The following is a 20,749-nucleotide window of genomic DNA, read 5'->3' as shown; positions in this document are numbered from 1 at the left end:
TAGACACGAATATTGTTATTTTGCACAACCACCTTCAATCAGCTAGCTAGGAAAACTGCATATTTTGTTCGTGTATTTGGGGAGGACAAAATGTATAAATGAGAGTGGGTTTTTCATTTCCTAGAGAATACCCAATTGTAGGTGTAGGATTACTTTTTAAACCATTATATAATTTATAAAAGAAATACCAAAAAGATTGACTATATCCTCTTTAAACTTTAATAAAGACACCCTCAAGATATATCAGTTTCTTACAAAATAGGGAGTGGCATTCTAAAAAATAGATGACCTCTGGCCAAGAAATACTGCAGTCACACGCGTTATCTGCAAGGTCGTCTGGAATGGCCAAATATCTTAGTACTTATATTTCAGTACTTTTTGCACCCCCCTAGTTGCTGCTACTGATTAAGATTTTTCATTTTCATGTAGTTTTCCAGGATAAGAGTTGCAAGATTTTAGATGCCCGAAACAGAATGTTTACTTTGCGCAAGAGAAGTCAACTGGGCTTACAGTAGTGCAGTAGAAAATTTAGGCCCTTTCTGCTATGATTATTTCTATTCTTAGTGAGAATTGAGGAGGAAAAAAGACAAGTAGTTAAAGGAGGACTGTTCTTTGAAAACTAATCCTTTAAAAAAAGGAGTTGGGATTTTAGCATTGTTTCCTAAGCCACAAAGAGCTCTGGGTGGGTAAAGTAGGTATGTATGCATTCCGGGAGAATTGAGAGAAGAAATGCAAAGACTTTCAAATGGAAACAGAGTTAGAGTCCTTCTCCATTAGTATTTGAATATAAAATGATTATCCCAGATCACTAAAAATAATTGTTTTGACGACTCATTGCACCAAGGCTGTAACAAAAGTTAAAAATCACCCTTCAAACTGATTTTTGCTATCCTGCAGAAATGTGTTACACCCTTCGAAGAGAAACTCAAGAGAATCCTTGTGGAGACCAGAAAGATTTTGTAATGCTTCAGGTATGTCATAAAAACATACAAGTGTTACCTTAGTAGTTATTTTTATTTATTTTTAGCAAAATCATGGTAAATGTAGTGAACAAACAGTGCTCTAATCCATCTTTTATTCTTTTCTAGGATAATGTTTTATACTTTTTGGATTGTCAATAACTTTTCTAATAGACTCATATCAGTGAATTACTAATTCTGAGGACTGCATCATGGAATTGGTTATTGTAGTTTTCCTCAAATTGTCGCACTGATCAGTGGAAAATCAAGCACAGATATAAAAGTATATTTTAAAATATTTTATTAATTTGCTTTATTTTCTTCTCTTTTCCTCCTTCTTCTTTTTGGTCATGACTCAAGTAATACTTTATGGCATCTTTTTATTTTAAGGACATGGCATAATTTGGGGCCTTAGGTGAAGAAGGAAAACAAAAAACTTGGGGAAAAAGATCATGGTGTAGTGGGAAGAACACAGGTTAGGAGCCCGACAGACAGGTGTGGATCTCAGCTCTGCCATTTAGTAACTTTGGGTAACTTAACTCTGTTGATCGTTGGTTTGCTCATCCTGGAGAGCACACTGGTTATGTCTAACTATAAGGGTAGTGAGGGAATTAAATATGCTAGGCTATATGAAGTGCCTAGCATAATCATGGGTCGGTCAATGCCATTGACTGCCAGGAGAACCTCAATAAATGCTAATTATATTATTTTTTATCATAATACTTACTTTTATTAATATTTACTTAGAAACTGAACAAAACTTTGTTTAATCATGCCAAAAGACAGTCAATCTAAAAAGCGTATAAAATATATAATGTATTCCAAATGTATGATGGTTCATACGCTATATAGACATTTACTTCTCACTCATGTAAGCAAAAAATAGGTTTTCCTGTTGATAGGCTAGGTTACTTAGGGGTCCATGTGCCTTTCATCTCTTGGGCTCCACCATCCTCAAGATGACTTCTGAGGATGTCATGCTCATTTATATAAATCCAGGATAGTGAAAAAAACATGGAAGGAGGTACTTGAAAGATTACCCTGGGCCTTATCTGGAAGGGCAATCCACCAAACACATTTCACCAGCTAGAACTCCATCAACATGGTTACATCTAACTGCAAGGTGAGATCAGGAATGGAGTCCAAGTGCATGCTCAAAAACAAAGTGAGATTTATTTGAGGAACAGTCAACCAGTCTCTGCCACATCAAGATGTTAACAATAAAAAGGTAATATGAACAAAATATAACAAATTATATTATACATAATTGAACACCTTGAAATACTATTATATATGTAGTTTTATAGTACAATTTTGTATTATACAATTGGGCTAGCAGAAGAAGAGATGAATGTATCTTTAAAATAATTAAATATTAATGGAGTATTTGAGGAGGTCTGTAGAAGGGGCGTGCAGATAAGATGGGTAGATTAGATGGGAAGACGCCTTTGCAATCTGGAGAGTAGCTGGGATTATTCAAGTGCTGTGATATCCATCCAAAAGTGACCCCTAGAGCTGTGTGCCTGGACAAGTGAAAATTCACTTGCAGTGTTAGAAACTTTCTTGTCCATAGGACTGCTTTTGGTATTTGCTTCAAGCCCCAGAGGGTGAGCATAAAGGTGAGACAGGGCCTAAAAACAGAAATTTTTGGAGGGGAGTTTAAAAAAATTCAGAGTTGGGTTCTTTGGGAGGAACCAGTGCAACAGCTCTTATTGATTTGTAGGTTGAGGGAAGGAACTCAGTTCGGTCTGGACTTCTTCATATTCCCAGCACTGGTTAGAACCTACTAAGAAAATTTATTCAACATGAAAATTTTTAAATGACCAAATATCCTGTTCAGGTTACTTTTTGTAATGGAAAGAACTAAGAAATGAGGAGAGACTAAAATAGTGTTTTTACAGACAAGAGGCAAAGGCCTAACAGGTTATATGGTTGAAGCTCATATAAAGGATATAGAGTGAATATAGACTGTACACTGAATCCAAACATGTGAGAAACAGGTAGAAACTCTTAAAGCTTGAACCAGATACATTTAAGACTTATCTGATAAAGGTAAAACCTATATACCTTCTTTCCTCATTGTAGTTTGACCAACTTATTTTGAGAAGGTGCCCAAGTTTTTGGACATAGTGGTATATTCCCATTTTCTATTTGTATATGAATGTCTCTGTTTTATGCTCAGAGAACAAACAGAATTGTGATTTGTATTTTCCAGTTAGCATAGATGATTTAATATACTTGGACAATTAGATTGATTTCTTTGGGAATTTAGGGGCACACCAGCCTGTTGATGTACTCTTCCACACTATGCTCAGTCATTTGGAGAGGCACTGCACCCTACATAAGATATACTTCCAATAGCAGCTGACTTCCAGAGCTAATCCTTTTTAAATTCCTACTCTGTCCTTCTGATTATGTCAAGAAGAAGGTCTCAGTTTGGTGTTCGTCTGTCTTTAATACCTAACACTTGCTAACTTCCCTTTTAACAGAGAATAGGAGTTCAGTAAACAACTGAATCTATGATGAACCTGGGGTGGGTTTGACAAGCTTTAAAGGGAGAACAGGAGTCAGTTGAACTCATGTTAGAGAATCTGGAATCCACAAATCCAAGATGTTTCTGTGTTAGTTTACTCAAAAGGTAGTGGTTACATGGAAATTTTATATCATGAAAACCTAAAATACAGGCTTCTAGAAAGGTTAATCTAAATTCACACATGTCAGAAAAATATCAAGAAGTCTCCGGGTGTATCCCTAACCTTTTGAGTTTCACATGATAGAAGACCACTATCACATGACATGCCCCTGTATGCTCCTAGAAGAGACAGAATATTGGATGGACCATGGTTCAGACCCACTAGACTAATTCTTGTGCTTTTAAGTAAAATCCTCTGTTTCTTTGAAAAGACCTCTTTTAAATTGCAGATGAAGCTGGTCTGGGGAAAGGTGTCCCTAAAGAGAAAGTAGCGTAAGTGCCCATGTTAGTACTATCTTACTGTGTGCACAGGATAAATCTAATGCAGATTGAACTAATCTAAAGTTCAACATCTGTTTCATTCAAAGTGGAACATTTGAAATTCAATTCAAAGGAGGACTTCCAAGCCTGGCTTTTATTCTGAACAACTAATTGCAGTAGTCAGTTTTCAGTTTTTGAGTCCATAAAGCCCCTTAGCTAGTCTCAATAAAAGTCCCATAAAGTAGCATTACAATTTGATGAATGTTTTATAGGTTTCATTCTGTTTTAAAAAAAAGAACCATTGTATATAATTTTATAAATTTTTGAATTTAGTAATACTGAATATCAGTAATATTAAATACTATGGTTAAGAGCCTATATTCTGGAGCTGGACAGACTTGGGATACAATTTCGCATTTGCTACTTCGTGACATTGGGCAAGTTATCTAACCTTTCTAAGTTCCAAACTCTTTTTTCTTCCTATGAAATAGGGATATAAATAATATCTATCACACAGGTAGCATTAATGAACTAATGTGTATCAGACACATTAAACAAAATAATTTAAGTAAACTCTTAATATGCAAAAAGTAAGGGGTCAAACATATTAATTATAATTAATCATCATAGTAGCAGTTTTATTCAGCACTGATCTTTTGATTTAATAGCTTTGTTTATAGAACACACTCAGGTTAAATGCATGTTTAAAAATTGTCTCTTGATGTTTTACAAACATGCAGAGGTTTGGCACAATGAAAATAAGAGTAAAGAAGTAAAATAAGAATTTTAATTTTTTTCTGGAAATTTTGATTTTTCAACACCCACAACAATGACATTTTAAAGTATGTCCATCATAGTCATTTACTCATACTTTCTCTAACACTCTCTTTACATCTGCCCTAGGCTGTGCTCCCCTAAGACGATAGAATGTTTAGAACTGGAGGGCAGGAGCTGAGGACTCATCTCTGGGACATCCCCACTGACTCCACCACTTTTTGTAAGGAGAAGACTAAAGCCCAGAGGGGAATCATTGGTTTGCACAAGTTCAACTGAGTCTGAAGTTAAACTCTACTTCTCACACTCATTCCATTGCATCATACTGGTCCTCAAAACTGAAAGGGCTCAGTGTTTTTAATAATCACTATGGCCCATTTAAGAAAGGAAAATGACCTTGAAAAAAAATGCTGTGAATGATAAAGATATAAGAGAATATATTGGTTTTTTAGACTCAGTTAAATTTTGTAAGCAGTGCTCCTAAGGTCATATCCAGAACATATTGTATGTAAATTATAATGTTATTATTTATATCAATTATTATTAATGTAAAATTAATAATAGAACACTAGTATTGTTAATATTATTGATATTTATATTAATTATGACATTTTAACATTAATTTATCTGTATGTATTGTTTTCTCTCTAGGTAAAGAATTATTGTAGTGTTATCAAAGAGCATACCATTTTTATGAAATTTCTGAATAGTATTTAGTTGGGGAAAAAAATTCCCAAGATGGCATACTAAACCTTAAAGAAATAGCCAGCTCAGACCCCAAATTGTGTGGAAAAAGTCTTGTTCTGTAATTCTATGATGCTGGGATTAGGCAAGCAGCTGATGGCTTGATCAGTCAGGGGCTAACCGGAAAACTGCTGACTTCCTGGATGTGAGCCAAAGATTGCCCTTGGGGTTGAGATAAGCCAGTTAATCTCCTGACTGAAACAACTAGTCTAGACATTGAATTGCTCTCGCCCAGTACTTGTCAGGGATACTGTGGACTGACTACATTCTAATTTTGACCACTGTGTATTCGTGGAATTGCAAGGGTGTCCTGGGCAAGAGTATGGTATGGTTGCCGTAACTTGACTAATTCAGCTGCCAAGAGAAGGTTATATAAGGTAGAGTGTTGGGTTTACATAATTTTTTTTAGATCAGTTCCCAGTCACTAATGGAGAGAAAACAGCTGTATAATAGGTCTAGCTTGTTTTATTCATGTGTAAGAATGTAATAAGGAACCTGTAAGCTGGTATTAGCTGTGCTTCTGATCCTCTGAGAGGTTCTTCTGGCTGTGAGAATCCTTAAAACTTGTTGAGAGAGTCATTTGGGACTACTGTATGCTGATGACTTTGAAATGGACGACACATACAAAATAAAAAGACTTTCTAAAGAGCCAGCATAAAATAAAGGCAGTCATTGGACATTAAACAGAAATTTGGCGCAAAATTCTACCTTTACCTGATATTTTGATATAAGAAATGCTAAAACAGATTAAGCAGTGAAATGGGTGTTGCACAGGCCTGAAAGTCTTCAAAGCAACCATCTTCAGCCCAGAGGGCATTGCAGCCTCCAACTTTCAGTTGGGTCTTACTCCATTTTAATATTTGTACCATAACCATTCAATATTTGCCCCTATTTCATTTAAGATATTTTGGGCTAAAAAGATGAATAAAATCAGTTCCTTCCTTTAACAACTTTACATTCCAGTAAAGATGGTCACATCAAATAAGAAAAGAATATCACCAAGAGAAAGTGAATAGCCATCATTACATAGTTGCTTGGAGGTTGAACTGCAGCTGGAATGACTGAAAAAATTCAGACCTTTTTAGAAATCTGTTTCTCTTCATTTTCTTACCTTATTCTACATATTCTTCTCATATTCGTCTGTACCTATAGCTCCTGCTTGTGTTTCATGGACACTAAAGGTTTTCTCTCTAGCCTTATTCTCACCCATGCTCTGCTAGCCAAATGTATAATGAATAATTTTTACAAAAATGTCAATATGATCTTTGAGCAGAACCTATTGTCTTATTTTCTTTGGATGTAATCCACTTGAGTTGGCTTTACCATATTCCACCCAGCACCAACTTGAACTCTTGGCGTTCTCTGAGATTCTTTCATTTCCCTCAACTCCAGATCTAATTGGCCTCTAAGTTTAGTTGCTTCTACGCCCTCTTGACTCATTCTGTGCTACAGGTTGGGTTCTGGGATGCAGACTCTGCTTCAAATCAACATCTGGAAGGAAGGGGAAGGAAGTAAGATTGCATAGAGGGTAAGGTTGAGCTGGAAGGCAGGCACTATAGCCTCAGCCATAAGAATCTTGGGGACTAAAATGACTTCTGAGTTGTCCCACCTTGTACAGAAATGACAGAGCCTTCATCCTTGAAGAAGTTTCTCATGTCTGTTCCACTTGCCTTTCTGTTTCCTTTGCAACCACCTTATTTTCTATAAATTTTTTAACTGTTCCCCTTCCCCTCTTCTTATAGCCTCCCCTTCAGTATAAGGCAAATTCATGTCACTCCACTGATTAAAATCCACCAGTAACTCCTCATCTGCTGCAGGATAAAGTCTTGATTAGGTAGCATGACTTACAAAGACCTTATGAGTTTAGACCTTTTTACCTTTTCAGACTCATTGCTTTACAACTGCTCCTGGACCAATCCTAGGTGCCAGCAACATGGAACTCCTTGCAGTTCCCTAAATGTACCCTATTTACCTTGTGTCTTTGCCATTCTATTCCAAAAGAAAGCCCTTTTCTTACCTTATCTGTCTGCTGAATTCACCCTAATCATTCTTCAAAGAGTCAACTCAAGTTAATTCCTTAAAAGCTTTTCTAGACAAAATCAAGCACTTTAATTTCTGTAGACTCTCATCATGAGCTGTAATTATTTGTTTTTCATTTGTCTCAATCTCTATGATGTAAGAACTCAAAGGGCCAATATATTATAGATACATTAATTCCATGTATATTATAAATACATAAATTCATCTTGTATCCCCTGTGGTTAGCACAATTCCTGGCTCAAAACCATATGTTTCAGAATGAGAAAGAAAGAAAAGGAAGGAAGGAAGGAAGGAAGGAAGGAAGGAAAAGAAAAAAAAGAAAAAGAAAGAGAAAGAAAGAAAAAGAAAGAAAAGAAAGAGAAAGAAAGAAGAAAGAGAGAAAGAAAGAAAGAAAAAGAAAGAAGAAAGAAAAGAAAGAGAGAAAGAAGAAAGAAAGAAAAGAAAGAAAGAAAAGGGAAGGGAAGGGAAGAGAAGATAAAAGAAAAGAAAAAGAAATGGAGGAAGGAGAAAGAAGTCCCTTTCTATACTAACTCTAAATCTTATTCTAATCAACACCAATAATTGCTTCATTGAGGCTTTCATGAGTTCTGAGTCTAATTATTTTGTCAACACAGAAACATTATGATTTGTGAAATTTATTCTTGGTATGCTTTGGCTTTTGCATGACTTTTGCATCTCTGTGAAAAAAAATCACACGTTCATAATTATCAACCACAACAATTTGATCAGTGGTAAAATGGACCTGCCTGGTAGGGCATAGGACTGAGAACCCAAACATCCTCAAGGTGAGCTCGCAAGAGTTCCAGCAGTAGTTATTCAGAGGCATTTGGGACAGTTGGGCAGTCAGCATGAGGCTGACCCACGAGTACACAAGGAATGTATATGTCAGCAGGTGACCAGAATAGGGTGTTGAGGGAGGGAGAGGACAAGGGCTGTTTTATGACTGCTGGTGATAAAGAGAAGTGATTCAGGCTGATGGAATGAAGGCTTCTTCCAGGAGATGCAGCTGTAAGTAGTGGACACCCAGTCACAGCTATTGGCATTCAGAGGTTGTTGATGACCCTTGGAAAGCCTGGTGTGAGGGACACATCTAAGTACTAGCTTTGTAGGTGCCAGGATTGAAGCAGAGAACCAAGCAGAAAATCGGAGCAGCAGGATGGAGACCCACGATATTATGACGGGGCTATGTGGCAGAGGCTTTGCTACTGTGGACAAAACAAGAACTCATTACGGAAAGTAGAAGCAACATAATGATGGGGCTGGCAAGAGGATTGACTCAATGTGGAGGTACTGATGAAGCCTTTGTTGTCTCCTCAAATACAGGTTTGGGAGCTATTTGGTGAAGGCTTGAAGCTATAATTTGTGAGAATGACCCTCAGTACTAGAGATATAATGGACAATAAATCAAACTTCATTTTAGTCAGGATCCTGGGAAACCATAGAGTCAAAAGTTTCTTCCACTAGTAACCATGAATTATCAAGATATACCCAAGGGTCTAGTTAAGGAATTTATTTTGTGACTGCATTGAAAACAAATTCCCCAAATAGCCCCATCCTTACAGTGCTTTGACCTGTATACTCCTTACAATTCAGAAGAGTGAAGAAAGAAACAGTGGAAGAGAATGTGTTTACAAATACATATTTAACTTGTTTCTCAAAGCCAAGCCTACGGTGAGAAAGGCACTGCAAGAACATAGGCAAAGGGCCCAGGCTGACTTCTAAAGGAGGAGGAAAAGCATACCTTGTCTAAAATGAAAGCAAAACGTAGTGATGTGGTGATATTTTATATTTTATGTTCACAACTAGGTCATAACTGGGTGACTACATTTCTAATGATGAAGAGCTCAGGATAGGCTGGGAGCAGGGAGAAGAAAGCAAGGCAAGGCCCCCTCGATGTGTACTCCTTCCACCTGAGACCAGTTAACCACAGAGATGTGCTGCTTATCAGGAAGAATGGGTGCATGAGGTTAGGTCTAGGTGTGAGCAGAAAGAGGAGGGAAAAACAAGAACAGAGAATGACCTCTTGCATCATCTTTGGCATTTGTATAGTAGGCTACTTATATTTATCTTCTAGGATAGAGATTATTTTTATTGATTGTGAAATGGCTTTGTAATGTGTCATCTTGATTTAACTTCCTTCTCCAGAATTCCCTTTTTAGTTTGCTTCTGGTTCACGTGGGCTTCAAGGAAGATTTTCTCACAAGAGTTGGAAAGCTCAAGGAAGGCAGCAGCCATTTTGTAGCATGTGCACACCTTCTTCCAGGTATTCTGTCAAATACTAGTTTAGGTGTTATGTTGAAGGAGTTTCCAGATGTAATTAAAGCCCCACATCAGTTCTTTTTGAGTTAATCATAAAGGAGAACGCTTATGATTAGAATCATAAGTCAGAGCCCTGGGTGGTACTGACGTCATCTGGTGGAAGTCCTTTAAAGAGGGGCTGGGCCATCCTTGAGGTGCAGAGACTCCAGGTGGCAGAGAGGAAGGAAAACTCTAAGATAGTTCTACATTTACCTGTGGGACTGCAGCAGCAGCTGGGCTTACCAATGCCTTCCCTTTTCCCTGATCTTCCTTCAGTTTCTCTGACTCCCGAGCCAGCATGTGTTTAGCTCCATGGTTAGAGCCCCTGATTCTGCAGAATACCCTTGTCACCAAGGTCAGAGGCAACAAGAATGGATGTTTTAGTCTATATTTGTTGGATTTCAGCCTCTTTGTAATCATCACTCCTGCCTGCCTGTGTACCCTGGGCTTTGGCATTCGATATAGAGACAGTCTTGCAGAGCCTGCTTAGCCAGGATTTCCCTGTAATAAGTCCGCACACACACACAGGTATATGTCTGTCCATATATATATGTATCAACATGTATGTATGTGTGTTTATGTAGTATAATTATATAAATATATATACAAAATATGAAATACATATAAAAACTTATATACTGGTTCTGTTTCTCTGGTTGAATCTTGATTGATACAGTACCTTTTTATGTTATTTTTATATGTTACTTTACAGTTTACCAAGGATCTCCACATGTTATATTATGGCATAGGGAAAGAAACGGTCCAAGAAACATTAAATGACTTAGCCAATGCCAGTAGGTAACCTAATAAAGACTTGAATTAAAGCTCATTCTCCCTTATCACAACACTCCTTGTAATAACGATGTATTTGAAGAGCTATGCGGAAAAAAATTTGGAAAAGTACAATAGAACTTTTGGGGGGAATAGAAGAAAAATGTATGCAGTTTGGGTTGAATAACTTTTTTATATTCCAAAAAATTATGTAGAATCCCTTGTTTTGGATTTCAATTTTGTGATTAATTCTAATATATAAAGAGAAAAAATAGTACAGAGAATTTAGCAAAGGTTTGCTATTGTAAATTATTACTTGAAGTGAGAGTAAAGTGGGTGAGGTAGTTTGGGTGAGGAGAGATCTTAAAGAAGTAACATCTATAAATTCAAAAAAATAGAACAATAGAAAACCTATGCCGTAGGCATTCTACATTCTCTCATGTGTTGTTTAGATATAACAGTTCTAATTTAATCAACAGTAGGCATCATGACCCAGCCTGGCCATTCTCTAGAAATATTTAATCTCTTGAACAATGAAAGTCAGTGTTGAAAAGGATATACATATATGTGTAATAATTTATATGTACATATAAATATGTATGTGTGTGCACACACACACACACACACACATGCATATATTTTTCCCCCTGTGACGACAATATAGATATAGAATCCTGGAATAAAGTGATAATTTTGGAAATAGCAGTAATTTTTAAATTGAATAGGAAAAAGTTGAAAAAGATGTGCTTGGCATCAATCATCAGTATCTAACCTTTCATTGTTTTTCTTCTCTTCCAGCCTTCATGCAAACCAAGAAAGCCACAGCCCACGCAGAATGGACATATGCTGTAATCCCGCTTGGATCAGTCTTAGTGAGGACCACTAGTTTCAAAACAATTTTCCCCATCATGGTTGGGGGTGGGCCCATGGGAAAAGAGCATCTGACTCAAGCAGGGCCAAGAAGGGTCCTTCCCCCGGATATCTTATGCCTGCATCACCATGTCTTCCCACATAGCAAAGCCATGGGAGAAGTGTTGATGGTGGTCCACACCATGTCTTCCATAGTGTGCAAACAAGTCTACAGTAAGAGCCAATAAAGCTACACCATAGGGAGATTAAGGAAAAGGGCCAGTGAAGGGGGAAGCCTGATAGTTCCAGTGGGTGGTTCCTGCTGTCCCCCAGGCCCTGCCCCTCCTGAGGGTAGCTAAATTTTGGATTCTTATAAGTTGCATTTCAAAGAGCAAATGAGGAGCCCTGGCAAATAAGGACGGGTGCAGTGTTCTCCTTCTTCCTCTCGAGATTCTTGCATTCTGAAGTGCAAAGTTGGGTCAGAGTTAGGTCCACTCAGGGGCCAGAACTTGAATCTCTGTGGCCTGCAGAGACATAGGTGGAATGGAACAGTTCTGATGGTTAATCCTTTTGCAGAATGGTGGGGCCCACAGAACAAGAAGTGAGAACTGATGTGTATTTGCCGTCAAGTTGAATGTGTCCTTTCGTGAAAAGTAAGGGCAAAAACTGGGGGGAAGTCATGAAAGGAGAAAGTATTTTGAGAAATTTTTAAATGCCCCCATTATTTTGTAGTTGTGAGACTTGAGCTTAATTTGAATCCGTAAACTAGAGGGCGTCTGTAGGCATTTAGAAAAGGATGGTTAATTTGCAGCAGATACTAGCTTTTGTGCAAAGTCAGAGAGATGTACTGTAGGGTATGATGCAGATCACTTTAGAGTAATTGAACCATGGCTTTTGCATGCTTTCGACTCGAAGCTTATCTCTATCTGAAGCCTGTAGAAAGTCTTTTCCCATTTACATAACAGGGCAAGAGATTATTACAACTAAAATTAGATCCACGAATTGCTATGCACAGTGCTTTGTAGCATAATCAAATTATGATAAAATAGCCTTTATTTCTTTATTGCTGTATAATATAGTTAGGTTTTTTAGTAATTTGTTTAGAAGTAAAGGAGTGGCAGTACTATCTTATTATACTAAAGTATCGCTGATTTTTGGCCACATTGACACCCTTGCTTGTTTGTTTTTTAGAGATGCTTATTAGAAGAATGGGAGGGATCCTGATAAGGTCTAATTTGTTTTCCTTTCTTTGCCCCTGCCCCTACCTTTTAAAAAAAATATGGGCCACTGCCCATAAGTTCTTCCTGCTCACCCTTATCATCGGACCTGATAATACCATCCCCAGAATGTGGTTCCGGTTCATTTGATATGACCAGATAAAATCAAAAGCCTTATGCTTTTCCAGCACTGAAGAATCCTGAGCTGTTTTCTCTCAGATTCTGAACAGGGCAAATCACAAGAACCTTGACAGTGGTTAAATTATTCACGTATGATGTAAATATGGGAGGGGAGGAAAAACAACCAAATTGTTGAGAAGAGAAATAAGGAAGTAGGAGAGAGGAGAAAGTGGACATTAACACTGAGTAACAGAAAAAAATGATAGAAGGAAGAGAAGAGGAAACACTACAAGGATATGGGTATGAGGGCAAAGGAAGATCGACAGCAAAATACAACCCAATGGAATCTTGTAACACAGTGTAAGAGCAGATTTCCATCCCATTTTGAGGCGCTGAAAGTTTCCCAATGGCTCTATTCAGCAGAACCCCCACTCCCACCCCGTTCCATATTACCGTTAATGCTAAAGGTAGCAGTAGCTGCAGAGGTGGCATTTTCTTGTAATTTAATTTTCAGTTACTGAACTCAGTTACTGACTCTTTACAGCCTGAGGGAAGACGAGGCTTTCTTAAAGCCGCGGCCATTAACTTTCACTTTTCTTTTCAACCTCATTAGATTTCCCAAGGTTTAGTTCTAGACCTAAAACCCTGCACTGTGGCTAAACTATGTAAAATAATATTTTTGGTGAAAAGCAACACCCGCAAAAATGTCACACAAATTTCAAGTTCAGTTGTATCCAGTGATGTCACCAAATGAAATCCTAGTACAGAAAATGCAAGTAATTGGGTATTAAATTTGTCACAGCCTATGACTGCCTTCCTGGCATCCTGTGGTGCAGTGATGAACCAGAAAGGCTTCTTGTCGGGTAGCGCCTTTGTATGTGTGCTCAGTGGGTAGCACAGCCATGCAGACATTAGGCTCACTGAGGCAGGATTTGAAAGGGGGCTGCTAGTCTCAGTTAGTCCATATTGGGTGTCAGAATTTTGATTTAATCAGTTCAGGATGAGCCATTTATTGCGTGTAGAGAGATTTGTTACAAAAATGGCATTTTTCAAATCCTTGTTATAAAAATGTCATTTTTTGATTCCATGACGAAACACCTGAATGAGAACTATGGATGACTGAATGATAACGTAAATGATCTAGAAAGATTGTGTGATGCTTCTGTGATCTGTCTCTACTTACATGTCTTTCAGGGCAGTGTTTCTCTGCTGGCCCAAAGTGTGGACCCTGGGTTGGTGCCCTGTCCCAGATGGGAAGGCACAACCAGGAAGGTTTTATTGCCTCAGGACTCACTTTGCCCTGCATAGAGTCTCTGTGCCTCTGGTCTTTGTGACAAGTTGTTTCTCTCCTCTTGTGCTATATTCTGTCCTTGATGGGATATAGATATTTTAAAGCCATGTCGGTGAGACAAGTCCCTCCTTTGAGGAGCATAAATCTAACTGGATTCCCCCATCCGCTCCAGTGCTGTGGCGCTGCGCAGGTGGCGCTGTATGGGTGACATCACTGACCTGCCTCTCAGCAGCTGTCACTTGGGGTGAACTGCAGGCGACTTCTTGTCCTACATCATGGACACTTGGCTTTACTTGAGATACCGGCTATGTAAGAATCATTCTAAACAATATTTAATGATATGAGTTACTAACAAAAAACTTGGCTTGATAGATGGCTCAAGCATTTTATATTTTATTCTTAATTAAAGAAGTGATGAATAAAAGGAGATCTATCTGATAGTAGGGAATGTACCAGATTTCATTTAGGCTTGCTCTAGAGTAGTATTTTACAAACTTTTAAAAAAATATATAGTGAGAAATATATTTTATGTCATGACCCATTTATTGCAATGTACACAGTTCTTGCTAAGAAATCATGTGATGTGTTTTGACTGTTTCACATCTGGCCTGTTGTACTTATTTCATTTAAAAATACTAGTTAGAACCCACTACATTTATTTCATTACCCACCAATGAGTAGTGACTATTTATAAACAACTTTTCTAGAAGTTTGAGGAAAATAAGCAAAAAGGATAAGAAAGAAGTTTAACTTAATGGAAATTAAATAGTAGACATGTGGCTATAAATTCTAAACACACAGTAGGTGTTTTGTTCTTGTTATTTTTAAGTATTGAATTTAATTGCTGATTATTATTTTTAATGATCTTGATGGTAACTTGTTACACTGACCTCAATATGAGGTTCCAAACCAGTTTGTATGTAAACACAGCATTAACACTCTTTATGGTTATTATCTTATTTAACCTTCAAAATAACACTAGGAGAGAAATTGTTTATCACACGGAGCTGAGGTTAAGACTTAGGAAATTAGCTCCAGGTAATGGTAGAGTTAGTAAACAGTCCAGCAGAATTCTCCCCAAAGGCTGTGACTTCCCTCCTGCACACAGGTCCTTAGCTGGTGGTGGGGGTGTGCTGGTGGGAGAGTTATCAGAATTACTGGAGAAGCTCTTTCCAACTATAACTTCTACCTCTCCTGCCCCATACCTCACTTGGGTGCTGCTCAGACTAAAGGAAAAGAAAAGGTGGATGGTATATCTTTAGTATTCTAAATATGAGGTCTATTTAGACCTCATCTTTTTTTAATACTATAATAGTTTGTATAAGTTTTCACTAATGACTCAAAAAATATTACAGATTGAAAAGTATGCCAATTAGTCACGAAAATTTTAGAAGTTAGATAAACGCATAATTTATTAATCTTTCTAAAGACAAAAATAAAAATTTGAAGGTATCACTATTTCTAATAAGCTGTCCATCAGGTAAGTGAGGCATTGTATTGAGAAGAAAATGGCCAACAAATGACACCCCCTTCTCATTTCCTAGCTCACTAGTGACCCAGTTGTTAGACTGAAGCTGTCAGGGGACTCACAAAATAAAAGGATGTAAAGTATGGCACCATATTCCTAAAGCAAGGAGAGGAGAGGAGTAAAAAATGGATTCAAACTTAAGTGACCATCAACATAATATAGACTGCTATATGCAGAAGATATTCTATACAAAACAAACGGTAACCACAAATCAAAAACCGGTAACAGATACACAAAAAATCAAGAGAAAGGAATTCAAGTATATCACTAAAGAAAGCCAACTAACTGTGAGAAGACAACAAAAAACAACTAACAAAATGACAATAAAAACATATCTATCAATAATTACTTTGAATGTAAATGGACTAAATGCTCTAATCAAAAGACATAGGGTGATAGAATGGATAAAAAACAAGACCCACCCATATGCTGCCTACAAGGGACTCATTTCACATCTAAAGTCACATGCAGATTGAAAGTGAAGGGCTAGAGAAGCAGTTATCATGTACATGGGTGTGAAAAGAAAGCCGGAGTAGCAATACTTGGATCGGACAAAATAGACTTTAAAAAACAGACTGTAACAAGAGACAAAGAAGGACACTATATAATCATTAAGGGGAAAATCCAACAAGAAAATATAACACTTGTAAATATTTATGTATCCAAGATGGGAGCACCCAAATACTTAAAGTAGTTAATAACAAACATACAAGTGGTAATTAATAGTAATATAATAATAGTAGCAGACTTTAACACCCCTAAAAAAACCAATAGAACAGGTTAATGAAACCAGGAGCTGGTTCTTTGAAAAAAATCAACAAAATTGATAAACCTTTAGCCAGACTCATCAAAAAAAGAGAGGCATCAAATAAAATCAGAAATGAAAGAGGAGAAATAACAACCAATACCACAGAAACACAAAAAATTGCAAGAGAATATTATGAAAACTCATATGCTAAAAAATTGGACAACCTGGAAGAAATGGATAAATTCCTAGAAACATATAACCTCCCAAAATTGAATCAGGAAGAAATAGAAAATTTGAACAGACCAGTTGCCACCAATGAAATTAAATCAATAATCCAAAAACTCCCAACAAACAAAAGTCCAGGACCAGATGGCTTCACAAGTGAATTCTACCAAACATTTAAATTAAAAAGTTAATACCTACTCTTCTCAAACTATTCCAAAAAATAATAGAAGAGGAAGGAAAATCTCCAAATTCATTCTATGAGGCCTGCATTACTCTGATACCAAAACCAGATAAACACTATGAAAAAAGAACTACAGGCCAGTATCTCTGATGAACATAGATGCAAAAATCCACAACAAAATACTAGCAAACTGAATCCAACAAAACATTTAAAAAACAAAACAAAACAAAAACATTTAAAAATCATTCACTATGATCAAGTGGGCTTTATTCCTGGGATGAAAGTGTGATTCAGTATTTGCAAATCAATCAATGCAATACATCACATCAGTAAGAGAAAGGATGAAAACCATATGATCATTTCAATAGATGCAGAAAAAGTATTTGACAAAGTACAACATCCATTCATGATAAAAACCCCCAACAAAGTGGGTTTAAAGGGAACATACCTCAACATAATAAAGGCCATGTATGGAAAACCGACAGCTAACATCATACTCATTGGTGAAAAACAGAGCTTTCCCCCTAAGATCAGGAACAGGACAAGGATGTCCATTCACCACTTTTATTCAACATAGTCCTGCAAGTCCTAGCCATAGCAATCAGACAAGAAAAAGGAATAAAAGGCATTCAAATTGGTAAGGAAAAAGTAAAACTTTCACTGTCTGTAGATGACATGATAAGATATATAGAAAACCCTGAAGACTCCAACAAAAAACTACTAGAACTAATAAGTGAATTTAATAAATCACAGGATACAAAATCAATGTATAGAAATCCATTGCATCTCTATTCATAAATAATGAAGCAACAGAGAAATTAAGAAACAATCCCATTTGTAATTGCACCAAAAATAATAAAATGCCTGACAATACACTTATCCAAGGAGATGAAACACCTGTACTCTGAAAACTATAAGACATTGTTGAAAGACATCAAAGATGACACACATAGAAAGATATTCCATGCTCATGGATTGAAAGATCAAATATTGCTAAAAGATGTTATACTACCCAATGCAATCTACAGATTTAATGCAATTCCTATCAAAATACCAGTAGCATTTTTCATAGAACTAGAAAAAACAATCCTAAAATTTTTGTATGGAACCACAAAACACCCTGAACAGCCAAAACAATCTTGAAAAAGAAAAACAAAGCTAGAGACATCACAATTCCTAATGTCAAGTTATACTACAAAGTGTAGTACTCAAAACAGTATGGTACTGGCACAAAAATAGACACATAGATCAATGGAACAGGATAGAAAGCCCAGAAACCCACAATTATATGGCCAATTAATCTTCAACAAAAGAAGCAAGAATAAGCAAAGAGAAAAAAACAGTCTCCCAAACAAACGGTATTGGGAATACTGGACCACTTTCATTCACCATACACACAAATAAACTCAAAATGGATTAAAGACCTAAATGTGAGACCTGAAATCATAAAAGTCCTAGAACAGAGCATAGGCAGTAATTTCTCTGACATCAGCCATAGCAACATTTTTCTAGATATATCTCTTGAAGCAAGGGAACTAAAAGCAAAGGAAACAATCCACAAAACTAAAAGAAAACATACTGAATTGGAGAAGATATTTGCAAATGACATACCCAATAGAAGGTTAGTATCCAAAATCTATAGAGAACTTATAAAACTCAACACCCAAAAAACAAATAATCAAATTAAAATATGAACAGAAGACATTAACAGACATTTCTCCAAAGAAGACATCTAGATGGCCAACAGAAACATGAAGAGATGCTCAGCATCACTCACCATCAGGAAAATGCAAGTCAAAACCACAATTAGATATCACCTTACGCCTATTGGCTAAAACCAATAACACAAGGAACAAGCATTGACAAGGATGTGGAGAAAAAGGAACCCTCAGGCACTGTCGGTAGGAATGCAAACTGGTACAGCCAGATGGAAAACAGTATGGAGGTTCCTAAAAAAATTAAAAATAGAACTACCCTACAATCCGGTAATCCTACTACTGGGTATTTACCCAAGGAATACAAAACCACTAATTTAAAAGCATACAGGCATATACACAAACAATGAATCATGGAACACTACATCAAAAACTAATGATGTATGGTGATTAACATAACAATAAAATTTTTTTAATTAAAAAAAATACATGAACCCTTTGTTCATTGCAGCATTATTTCTAATAACCAAATTATGGAAGCAACTCAAGTGTCCATCAATAGATAAATGAATAAAGATATATATAGAAACAATGGAATATTATTCAACCTCAAAAAAGAATGAAATCTTGCTATTTGCAACATGGATAGAGCTAGAGAGTATAATGCTAAGTGACACAAGTCAGTCAGAGAAAGACAAATATCCTATGATTTCACTCAATACATGGAATTTAAGAGACAAAACAAATGGAGAAAGGGACAAAGAGAGAAATTAAGAAGCAGACTCAATTACAGAGAACAAGCTGATGGTTACAAGAGGGGAGGTGGGTGGAGGGATGGGTGAAACAGGTGAAGGAGATTAAGATTATACATTGTTTTTGCCGCATCTATTTCAAGAATGCACACCATTCTCCGCAGACTGTCGACATTCCAGAAAGTGCCAACATCACTCTTAAGGGACCTACTGTTATTGTGAAGGGCCCCAGAGGTACCCTGATGGGACTTCAATCACATCAACATAGAACTCCGTCTCCTTGGAAAGAAAAAGAAGAGCCTCCGAGTTGACAAATGGTGGGGAACTAGAAAAGAATTGGCTACTGCTCGCACTATCTGTAGTCATGTACAGAACACAGTCAAGGGTGTTACAATGGGCTTCCATTACAAGATGAGGTCTGCATGCTCACTTCCCCATCAGTGTTGTTATTCAGGAGAATAATTCTCTTGTGAAATCCAAATTTCTTGGGTGAAAAATATATCCGCAGGGTTCAGATGAGCCCAGGTATTGCTTGTTCAGTATCTCAAGCCCAGAAAGATGAGTTAATTCTTGAAGGAAATGACATTTAACTTGTATCAAACTCAGCTGCTTTGATTCAGGAAGCCACAACAGTGAAAAACAAGGATATCAGAAAGTTTTTGGATAGTATCTATGTTTCTGAAAAAGGAACAGTTCTGCAGGCTGATGAATAAGATCTAAGTTTTCCAGTTACAGAAACAGCAAGATGCCAGATGATTTTTCAGAGTTACTTGTGATATTTTAAAGATGCAATAAAAGCTATATTGATTTGGGGGTAAAAAAAGAGTACACTTATCATGATGAGCACTAAGTAAGGTATAGAATTGTTGATTCACTCTAATGTACACCTGAAACTAATATAACACTGTATGTTTGCTGTAATTAAAATTAAAAAGTTCAAAAAGTTAGATATATTTCTATGATATACTGTATTTTAAAATGAAAAAATGAAATACAATATCTACACTAAATGCAGCTGCCCTTTTAAAATTGACATTGAAAATGTAGCTATAAAATGAAATAAAATGAGATAATAATGCAAAAAAAAGAGAGAGAGAGGAAGAAGAAGGGGAAGAAGAAGAAAAGAAAAATGTTAAGGATTATTGGATGATTTTTTAAATCATTTTTGAAATTCAAAATATTTTTAAATTGAACTTTCTGCATCTTAGGTCTTTTAATGATTCCACTGTATTGGTAGTGAACTGATACTATATGGATTTTTTTTTTTGGTATGAGGTTTTTAACGTATTAATATTCTTTACTTTTTAGATATAAAAGCAGAATGCATGATTAGGGGAATATATTTTACATTTTGATGACAGAATAAATTATGTGGACTGAATTAAACTTTGGGGGCTCATGACAAGTATTATTTAAAAGTCTTCTCTAGAATTACTTTAATTGGTTATGAGTTCTCAGAAATAAAGAATAGCCTTGAAAATATAATCACTAAGCTATCAATTTTAAGTATTTATTTTAATTATTTAAAGAAAAACTGATTTCTTTCTCTGCCTCAAAATCCTTCATTTAATCAAGCAGAGGTGCTCCTATTTTACATGCTAGGTACAATAGTAGGTTGGTGTGGTGGACATCCCTGCTGCTCAC

At 36.5% G+C, this 20,749-nt stretch overlaps 1 pseudogene; it reads left to right on the top strand.

The window, feature by feature from the left end:
* The first annotated feature begins 899 nt into the window (after positions 1–899).
* LOC148164368 (large ribosomal subunit protein uL6 pseudogene) lies at positions 900–19,818 on the top strand (annotated as a pseudogene).
* Positions 19,819–20,749: the final 931 nt, after the last annotated feature.

Source organism: Eumetopias jubatus, unplaced genomic scaffold, assembly GCF_037043125.1.
Source record: "Eumetopias jubatus isolate StellerSeaLion01/CBP00866 unplaced genomic scaffold, mEumJub1_p1.0 scaffold_5, whole genome shotgun sequence".
Classification (NCBI taxonomy): domain Eukaryota; kingdom Metazoa; phylum Chordata; class Mammalia; order Carnivora; family Otariidae; genus Eumetopias; species Eumetopias jubatus.
The sequence above is the reverse complement of the archived record's forward strand: the minus strand, read 5'-3'. Positions and strand labels throughout refer to the sequence as shown.